This window comes from Thamnophis sirtalis, unplaced genomic scaffold (assembly GCF_051295495.1).
Source record: "Thamnophis sirtalis isolate CommonGarterSnake01/CBP01778 unplaced genomic scaffold, rThaSir2_p1.2 scaffold_5, whole genome shotgun sequence".
Classification (NCBI taxonomy): Eukaryota; Metazoa; Chordata; class Lepidosauria; order Squamata; family Natricidae; genus Thamnophis; species Thamnophis sirtalis.
The window spans coordinates 121,801,237-121,812,197 of record NW_028261385.1 but is presented as its reverse complement, the minus strand read 5'-3'; positions in this window follow the sequence as shown (position 1 = coordinate 121,812,197).

The following is a 10,961-nucleotide window of genomic DNA, read 5'->3' as shown; positions in this document are numbered from 1 at the left end:
TTTGGTTTGGTTTGGTTTATTAGATTTATATGCTGTCCTTCTCCCAAGGACTCAGGGCGGCGTACAACATTAAAAGAAACACATAATACAAAAGTTTTTAAAAAATTAAATAGAATATCCCAAACAAACCCAATTAGAATTGACAATAACATTTTTTTAAAAAAAATGAATTAAAATTAACAATGATCAATAATTTATTTTGTTTTGTTCAGGCCAGGCTGGCTTGAGTCTTAAACTCCAAGGTAAGCTTTATTTGAAAAACAAGGATCTATGTTCCCTAGGTTTAGATCCTCTTAAACAGGACCTCTCTTGCCAACCAGACAAGAACCAATAACAGAACATCTCCAAAAAGAAGAAGAGCATTTTCCTCACTACAAGTGGGTTGTAGCTCCGTTACTGTCTCATTATACTAAGTGCACAGGATGACTCTGGGACTGCTACTCTCAGCCCGACCTACATCACTGGATTGTTCTTCCTGGGAAAAATTGGATGGCTTCAATCAGCAATCTGTTGCATGCTGCATAAGATCATAAGCATGTGATTATGTGCTGGATTTTTTTTGTACATCATAGATGTACAGAACAAATAAGTAGTATTGCTGAAATGAAGTTTGAAGATGAATCTTCGTCTATGTACATTTAAAATGACAGCAATTTACCTCTTGATCTTCTTGCCACTATTCTATCAATAGAGGACATAGTGCTGCATGTTGGAACATGGTGACAATGAGATTATACATATGCTTTTACCTTTTTGAATTGCCCATTGAGGGAATACCCAAGCAAACCCCATATACATCCATCCATACCCTCTTTTTGCATAGGATTTGCATAGATGTTCGAGGTGCCGTTAGAGGGCTCAAGTGTCTTAGGGATTGTCTTCAGAACTTAGGGATGTGGACAGTTTTTGAGAGTATTTCCTAAACTGACAGATCTCCTCTAATATGTATTTTAGAAGAGGTGGAGAAAAGCACTGTCTTCCTGACAGTAAACTGGCCAATCCTTACCAATGTGGAATTCAGAAACTGTCTTTCTCCTTTCATCATGTTATCTTCACTTGGAAATCATTGAAGAATAAAGCTTTCTTACCTCCTGTCTATATTTACCCGTGATATTTTGATATCTCTTAGTTGGACCTATCAGTAAAGGTCCCATCAATCAAAACCCTATCAATGCTTTGAGAATATTTACCTTTCCATCAACCTAAATCTAAACTGGTCTGGGTATAAAACTACACAATGGTCATACAAGACCTGACTACCTCTATCATCAAAATTCACCATAAATCATTAACTCTGCTGCTTACAGCTACAATTCACTTCCTTTTTTTTTTTCAGGCTCACTTCATCAAAATACCCAGCCAGGGGCTTGAAATCAGACATTTCTCAAATTCCAATGTCTATCAAATGATTTTTTTAAAAAATAAATAAAGATAAATAAATAAATAAGACCATCCTGTCCTGGGTGTACTCCTCTGTCCCAGCTAAAACCACTGATACCTATTGGAGACAATCTTAGTTAGCTTAGTGACCACCAGACCATAACAAATATAAATATTTTTTATATGCTAACAAATATAAACAATAGTGTTGCAATAACGCAAATGTAAGAACTAATCTGCAGCTGATCTTAATGACAACTGTGTTGGCTCTGAAAACCACTCTGACCTATTAAACAACAGGAATTGTACACCTGCCTATTTTCTAATGAGAAATATGGCATAATCCATCAGTAATGGCATAATCCATCGGTAATCCATCTACCACACTTTATGCAGCATAACCTGGTCAACCTCTGCAAAAGAATAAATGAATACAAATCTGATGTTAATAATGGCAAACAGAAACATTTCATCTTCCCAGGGCATTCTGACAGTAATTTTAGGATATTTGTCCTAATGCAAAGCACATATAAAAACTGCTTACTAAATCAGTTAAGTTAAAATATATTAGGAGATTTAATACAATTTTTTATAGTTTAAAGACATCATCTACGCAAGAATATTTTCCCCTGTCCCACTAAACTGAACACTATATTTGGTGTAAAAAGTTAGCTGACTGTGTGGAATATTCAGTAGATTGCTTGATACCGTACAATTCTGAAAAGTTTGCCCAACACGAACCTTCCATTTAGGCATGTTGATTGTGGATTGTGGATTGTAGTCCAGCGCATCTGGGAGATCTCATAGAAACTGGCACAACTATTCCATTTTAAATCAGTGGTTCTTACCATGTTCTCACAAGAAATGTTAAACTGTACATGACTTTTCAGCAATACGTATTTCAGTGTACTCCTTGCTTATTTTAGTTAGTTTTTCCCAACATTTGCAGTTCAAAGTTAATAGACAAGTTCTATGTTATTTTTTTTCAAGTGGTCAAAAAAATGCATACGTATGCTCTGAATCTGACGAAGCCAGATTTCCTCAGTTGACCCACAGAATTTGCTCTGACTTATAAAACCCTGAAGCCTTTTCTGTACACCAGATAAATCAGCCTTTGTCATGTGGCCTTTCCTACCAGCATCAATAGATGACCAGTGAAGAGAGAAGATTATGAATGAATGAATTTTCCTCGCTGTGTATTTAATATAAGCATTTATAACGTGTCAGCTACACTCAAAGTCTCAATTTCTAAGACTGTTTCTGTTTGCTATCGTTTAACAATTTAACAAGCAGAAAGGGTTCCATTTCTTAGTTACCACCGGTACATTGGATAAAAGAAAACAATAAAGCTGATAACACAATGATTAAAAAAAATACAGTAAACATAGACTTGCACTGTTCCTTTCTTCAGAGTTTTGTACAAAGTACTGATAATCAAACACCTGATTTGCTGAACAGGTACATATTTCAGCTCATGGAAATGACATACAGTTATACTACTGGGCAATTTAATTCAAGGTAAGGAGAAAAAACAATTTATGGAGTAATTGTTGATATACCTATGAAGAGAGATGCAATACATTTTTAGACAGCCTAAGGTGGGAAGATCAATTCAATAACCACCATAGTAGTTTTGAGGGGAAAATTCAAAGATGTTAAATGTTTATCTTTTATATACATCTGTTGTTATGTGAGCACAGTTACTACCAAATTTTGTATGTAGGGAAGAGTTCATCAAGACATGAAAGGAATTAATTTGATTTTGCACTTAATACCTGCAGCTAGATTGTTGGTGGCGCAATACTGGAAGAAGGAAGACTTGCCTACAATTCAAGAATGGACATTGAAAGTCACAAATTTAGCCAAGATGGCTAAAATATCTGCATATCTTAAGCATCACTCAAACAAGAGATATAAACGAGACTGAAAAAAATGGATTAATTATATACAAAATAAATATGGGACTAAGAAATTCCAGATAGCTTATGATTAAGATCAGGAATGATATAAATTATTTAAAGCTAGCTTAGCAAGGAGGAGCCAAGTTCAATGTAAAGAAGTTATCAATTTTCTATTCTTTTTTCCAATATATTTCAGACTGTTTTTGTTAAAGATTTATATCGTGTATGGGTTCTGGGAAGTCGTGGGAGGGAAGGCTGGGGGGGGGGGTGTTGGGTGGGAGGGTGGGAGGGAGGGATGTATTTTAGGCTTGACGAGGGGTGTTAGATTTTAATGTAATATGATTGCACATGTATACTGTCTTCTCTTATTTTTTCTTTAAAACTAGGATATGTTAAGTATATTAATATGGAAGCATAAATACCATCAACATAGATTGGAGTTTGCTCAGAAGCGGAAATACACCAATGAGAGGAAGAGTGGGAAACAGAAGAGAGAAGAAAGATGGGAAGAGAGGGATAGGAGAGAGGGTAAGGGGGGAAGATGAGGAGGATAAGGAGGAGTGGAATGTAGAGAGAGGAGAAGGAGAAAGGAAGGGAAAGTAGAGTAGGAAAGGATGATGGAGGGAAGAAAGGAGGTAGGAGAGAGGTAGAAGAAAGAGGTGTATGGAGAGCAGAAGAGCTAATAATGGGTTTTTATCTTTCTGGGCGTTGATGACAAGAGGAACTGATGTAATTACTACTTAATACAATAGGATACTGGCTATGTAATAGTATACATGTGATTGTATGTTATGAAAATGGAAAATAAAAAAGTATATAGAGTTAAGACATGAAAGGAATTGTTGTCATCTAATGTCTTTGTACTTACAGCTATAGAAGTACACACAAATCTGGAAGAAGCCCTGGGGTTGTGTGACAGACCAAGACAAGTCCGATTTATGGGTGCATATGGTATTTGTTGGCTACCACAATTGCCCAGAGATGAAGCGGTATAGGAGAAAAGTACAGGTGAAAAGTCTGAATTTTGTACAATCACTCCAAAAGAAGTGTGTGTGAGAGAGAGGGGGGGAGAGAGAGAGAGGGACAATGTTCAGCTGTCCTTCACTTTATGAATTTAGTTTATGTCTTTTAAGACAATTTATTAGTCAGAAAAGGTGTAACCAGATTTCTTTTAGCGCAGGTTGTCATTCTAAACCTTTACATAGATATAACATCGTGAACACAGCAAGTTCATCAAACAAACTTCTCAGCCTGTTTTCCTCTGGAGAACAGCAGAAATAAAGTGCAGTAGTAGGAGGTAGTCAGGTTGCTCAGCACCCTAAAGGCCTGATATAAAGTTTAAACCAGTAGTTACTTTTAGATTAATGAAACAGTTAAAAGAGTTTGTCTTTGAAACTTACTTCATATTCATTCCTTAGTTTATCATCTCATGGTACAGGGTCTTCTTCTCGAGCAAGAATTGGATTAGAAGACCTTCAAGCTCCCTTCCAACTCTGTTATTCTGTGTTCATCTGTGACTGTTCTTTGACATCATTCCTGTAATGAAGTTCAGTGTCCTGTAACAGTTCTGAATATGAACCCAGGGGTGGGCTTCAAAAATTGCCGCAAGGGGTTCGCTGCCCCGTTGCTGGGTGGGCATGGCCATGGTGGGCGTTGTGTAGATGGCCTCCTGCACCATGGTGGTGGTGGGGGCATTTTTCACCCTGGCCAGGCTCTGGAGGTTTTTTTTTGAGCCTCCCGGAGGGTGAAAACTGCTTCTCCTGGGCTCCAGATGCCGCCAGTGGCTGGAAACAGGTCTGTTTCCAGACTTATGGAACCCCTGATAAGTCTGTTCTCCCCCCTCTCCAAGCCTTCATGCGGGCCCTGCACTTACCTGGCATGATGAACAGGCCGCATGGAGACTCCTGGGATGGAAGGGGCAGGGCTCAGGGACAGGCAGGGCTAGTCAGGGGTGGCATTTGGGGGTTCACTGAACTGGGCAGAATCCTAGCTAGATTCACTGCATATTATCTTTTACCCACCTCTGCTGGTGGGCTGGCGCTTTCTTTCCTTTGCCTGCTGTGCCCCCCTTCCCTTTCTCCTCTCTCTCCCACCGGGAGCCCCGTCCTGCTCCCCTCTCCCTTTCCTCCTCCTCTCCTCCCCTTTCTTCGCCGGCTGCCGCCTTGCCTCCCGCCTCCTCTGTCCCCGCCACTGTGTCCAACAGAGGCATCTCGCATCTATGGTGGACATAAACGTGAGACGCCTCTGTTGGGGACAGCTGCGGGGTCGCTGCTTCTTGCTGCCGCCATGCTCCGCTTCGCCCCCCCGCCTCCTCCGTCCCCGCCACTGTGTCCAACAGAGGCATCTCGTGTCTATGGCGGACATAAATGTGAGATGCCTCTGTCGGGGACAGCTGCAGGGTCGTTGCTTCTTGCTGCAGTCGTGCTCTGCCTCGCCTCCTCCGTCCCTGCCGCTGTGTCCAACAGAGGCATCTCGCATCTATGGCGGACATAAATGTGAGATGCTTCTGTTGGGGACAGCTGCGGGGACGCTGCTTCTCGCCGCCGCTGCACTCTTGCCTCACCAACCGTAAAGCTCAATGCACGTCACTGGTCTCCTCCCATTAGGCGCCAATTGGAAGACTACTGGTACTTACAGGCAACTGCTCTTAAGTTTGCATCTTAGCATTAAGTTTGCATCCAGCACTCAGCATTATACAAATAGGGAACCAGCACCATTATTACTGAACTAAAGGGTAAAATGGCCCTCTCTACATGTGCTGGCCAAGAACTCTCATAATTCATTGGGTGATGTACTGTAATTCCCTTGTTGGAGACACTGTCCTAAAGGAAAGAAAATCACTCACAACTGAGATTACATTATGCAAGCTTATACTTACTGTATGTCCTTTTGCATCCTGAGAACGCTGATTTCCACATACATGCCTTTTCCTTGAAAGAGAGCAATCATAGTGACTCCCCGTGGGTTATTAAAAGCTTAGAATTAATATTCCGTGGTTTCAAGATCCATTAATTTTGAAATGAAGTTAGCCTCGCATACACTTCAGTTACAATAGGTGACGAATGATTATAAATTACTATTGATTGCTGCTAGAAAATTATTCAGTACTTTTAGACATATCAAGTGTTGGTTTTGTTCTTGATTCAACAGCAAGATTAACTAAGTGACAGAGGGTTACCCAAGCTAATGCTAATAGATTTTGTGACTGAACAAATCCAATAATCCTCCTTTTCTTATTCTCGGCCTCTACTTTTTATATCCCAGATAGGTTTCTTAATGACGTACTTTCGTAAAATATGAAAATAACATAACTACTACAAGCCAAGATAGAAACTCATTAACAAGCTGAAAGAAATATTTAAAATCAGGGAGGATAGACAATTAGCAAAGAGTTGTGGGAAAATGGTTTTATATATGATAATTGTTAGGAGGTTATTATATGCACAAAAATGGAAACATTCTGAAATACCCACAAAGGAAGAATGGCTGGTGAAGGTGACAGAATTAGAAGTGACAGATGGTAAAATTGACTTGATTAGCAAAAAGATAATAACTATATTTATTAGTGACTGGGAAACCCTTATGGGTCTTTTCTGAAAAAAACAAAACAAAGAATCAGCTTGTGATTTATGGATTTGATTATTAGAAAGGGTAGACTATGGAAAAAAAATTCTACTTCCTATTACTTTCTTGCACTTTTTTCAATTATTACTCATGTATATGCATATCCATATGCACTGTATATGCATATACTTAAGAAAAGTACTTGGCCAGACCCTGCAAGTGAGAATGGAATCATTCTACTGCAATGCATCCCGCTGTGAGCTCAGCTTCGGGGGGAAAAAATCATCAGGAAAAATTCATAGTATTTACCCTAGCGCACAGTCAAGCTGGATTGGAGCTTCTATTGTACAGTACATATATAGTAGCTGTGCTCTCTCCACAATTCAGTGTTGTATATGGACTGCAATTCCTTGGAGAATCACTAGATGTCAACAGAGATGCAGAAAGTCCCAGTCTGCCACCAGGTTGGGGCTGATATACGCAGCCCAGGTATTATACTGTATAGCCGTCCTATATTTACTGTACATGGATGTTACAGCCATAGCAGCAGGAACTGAATAGTACAATTTTGCTTACTTTTTCAATCTATGTATATTATGCAAACCAAACCCATTTGACTAGTCTATGGGGCAAACTCAGAAGACAGGTTAACGTAGAGCCTGATAGAGTATATTGTGAGAACTCAACCACCATGATACAAAGTGTTAAGCCCTAACCTCTTTCAACTCCATCTATGTTGAAAGGAAATAGTCAATCTTACCTGAGAAATACTTCAGTATCCGTGTACCATTAGATACTGAAGTCTGAGTTGAGCTTTATTTTGTTCCCTGTGCCGCACGGAAAACTGACTGAAAAACTGACCTCTTACATATCAGAGGTGGTATTCAGTTGGTTTTCTCCAGTTCAGGCGAACCGGTAGCGGTGGCTGCGGGAGGCTCCACCCACCTACCCCAACGTAGTGCACAAGCACTGTGCATGGGCAGAAGGCAGTGCACGCTCTCACATTTGTGACATAAGGAAGATGTGTTAACTTGGTTAAACAAATATTGTGATTATCATTATCATATAATTGATATTAACACAGGAATATTGTTGTGAACACTTTAATTATTATTTCCTAAAATGACTTGTACCCAGACAACACACTGTTCAATTGAAATTGGAATTTTTGTATGCTATAAAATAAAATAAAATCTTAGTACAAAAAAAGAAAGAAAACCACCAACTTTAGAGAGCACCAAGGACCCCTCAAATGAATACCGCAGTCTTCTTTCAGAGGGATCAGCATGTCTTCTAAAACAAGAGGCAGCATGCTACAGAAAGGGGTGTTTGGTGTATTCTCTTTGGCTCAGTCAGGGATATCATGACCAATCACCACATAGCATAACCAGATACAGAAGAATCTCATGCACAATGGAAAAGATACTTAAGGATTTAAATTGATTTGTTAAGCAGCCAAATTCATAAGTAGCCAAGAGCTGCCAAAACAACCAACCCCTCAGGTTGTAAGATCTTTCTGTTATCACCAAAAATCAAATTTCCAGTGTTTTAGGTCAACTCATCAGTATTCTCTTCAGAAGGATTCACCACTAGTGAATTGAGAAATCTATTGTATCATGGAACTGAGCAAATAATCATATGCGTATCCAATCAGACAATGCTCTCAGTTGATTCTATAGGACTTGCTCCAGGTATGTACAGAATTGCAGCTCTACTTGTGGAGTAGTTTTATGTATCTTAATTCAGTATTAAATTCCATGATGTCCAACAAAGCTCAATCCCTAGAAAATATGTTCAAGACTGATGCTTAAAGCAGAAAATTATGTCATTATAGTATACGTTCTCAGTTTTTAACATCTAATTGTAGATAGAAATTATGCAGAAATTATTATAGCTAAATTATAAGTTACAGAGATAGCACAGCTAAGATGCTGAAAATTAGTTCAGCAACATCTAGAAAGCTAGAGATCCCCAATTCTTTGCTGTGAAGTGATAAAATTAAAAGTTTCCATATATTTCACATGCAAAAAATTATGGCATTTTCATCGCCGTAATCTAAGGATTTAGTTGAAATCAGAAAAAGTAAATCCAGTCTTAAAATCTTAGAGATTAATCAGTCAAGAGTTCATTAGCCTGTCTGCATATATGGTAGAAAAAAATAATCCAAACATATAAATAAAATAATTTCCTCTCTGTTTGGCTTTTATTTTCAAGAATATCTTTCTTGCTTGTTCTCTTTTGTATTATATAGAAATATTGTTGGATTTATTAAGACATTAAAAATGGCATTAGATAGATAGATAGATAGATAGATAGATAGATAGATAGATAGATAGATAGATAGATAGATAGATAGATAGATAGATAGATAGATAGATAGATGGTATAAATCCTGGTAAAAATCCCACACAGAATCTAATAGAAATACAAAGAGAACATGACACATAAATTGACTCAAAAGAAGTTACTGGGAAGCAGTAGTGGAAACTGTAACCTGAAAAGTAATTAGTCTTTCCCAACTTAGTCCCCCCAATGTGTCAGATTACACCTCCCCAAATAACTCATCAAAGAAAATTTGGAAAGGTCAATTGAGGGCATTGATATTACTTTGGAATAAGGGTAAACCAGGGTATTCAAAGTTAAACTTCTTCCAGTAGCACATTTCGGTGTAGCTGTATTTAATGAATCTTCAAAGGCCTAACTATGGTGGCAAAACAATCTTTCAAAAACTTGGGATGTCAATTATTTTCATAGATGGACTTTTGAGGGACAAATAACCAACAATAACTAGCAGAGACAGAAATAAAAGCATACCTAGCATAGGAAAGTAGAATGTGAAAATTTCTGAAAAATCTATATAGAGAAGTGGGATTCTAGTGTATGATCCGATCATTTATTTCAAAGTGAAAATTTGCATACTTAAAACTGTGATTAGTTTCACGCAGCTTCAGGAATTCTGACGTAAACCAGTTTGCAGACTGGGCTGTTCATCATGTTACTGGACTCGATAGTAGCTTGAGTCCAACTTCAGTCATTTATCAAATTTATATGCCACTCATCTTGTGGTATGGTTTTCACCCCGATGTGCAATATTTGTTTAAAGAAGCATGCAATGGATGAATTACCCAAGAATATGCAGATTTTTGCAAATTATTATATTAATTCAGAAGTAATATGCTATTTTAACAATATTGTATGTTCTTTGTCTAAATAAATAGGTTTAATGTTTAAGAATACCAAATATTGTGGCTTTAACATGTTTTCCAATCCTAGCTAGAATTTGTCAGGAGTGGCCCCTCTTTCCCACCACTTTCAATGAAATCAATCACCTCTATTCTTAAGACTGAAACATGTCCTATTCTGCTTCTATTTATGATTATTTGGGAATTACTTTCATGTCTAATTGGCCTGTCCTAAATAAATATGCTTAAGGTAGCCTTATGGCATGACTGCTAAGTATATTTTTTGTAGAAATAAATCCTACATCCATCAATGAATGAATTTTAGTGTGTTTCACAACACATTTTAACAACAACAATTTCACTGATATTAAGCAAAATTACTAGGAGGTAAATTGGTGAAGACCCGTGGCTTTAGTTACTTTGTGGTTCCTTTGGCTGCAGCAAATCCTGAAGGAATCTTTTGGAATCCTTTTCCACCTCTTAAAGACAAGGCAGCAACTGTTCCCCACTTTCTCAAGCAATTTTTCATCAGCTATAGCGATTTTGTGCCAGAGTGCCAAAAAGTTCTGCTACTCCTTTTAGAGGACCATGCAAATAGACTGGGGAGGGGGGGAGGATGCAGTTCCAGTTTTTCTTAAACTTCAAACCATTTAGGTCGATCCCTTCTGCAACACACCATATCACTATATCCCAACATAGAGGGAGTGCACACAACTAATGATTCTTTCTGGGATCAATAATGGAAGCCATGTTTATTCTACAGACTTCTAGACAAAGAGACAAATTAATGCCTCCACTTCATTAACTGTGTTATAGACGTGAACTCAAAGATCAGATAGGATGAGTTGATGCACAATAAAGCTATTGTAGATAATCTTAAATAAGAAGATTCTCGCTCTGATTGATGGAAACAGACCTTCTTTATGATTCAAGC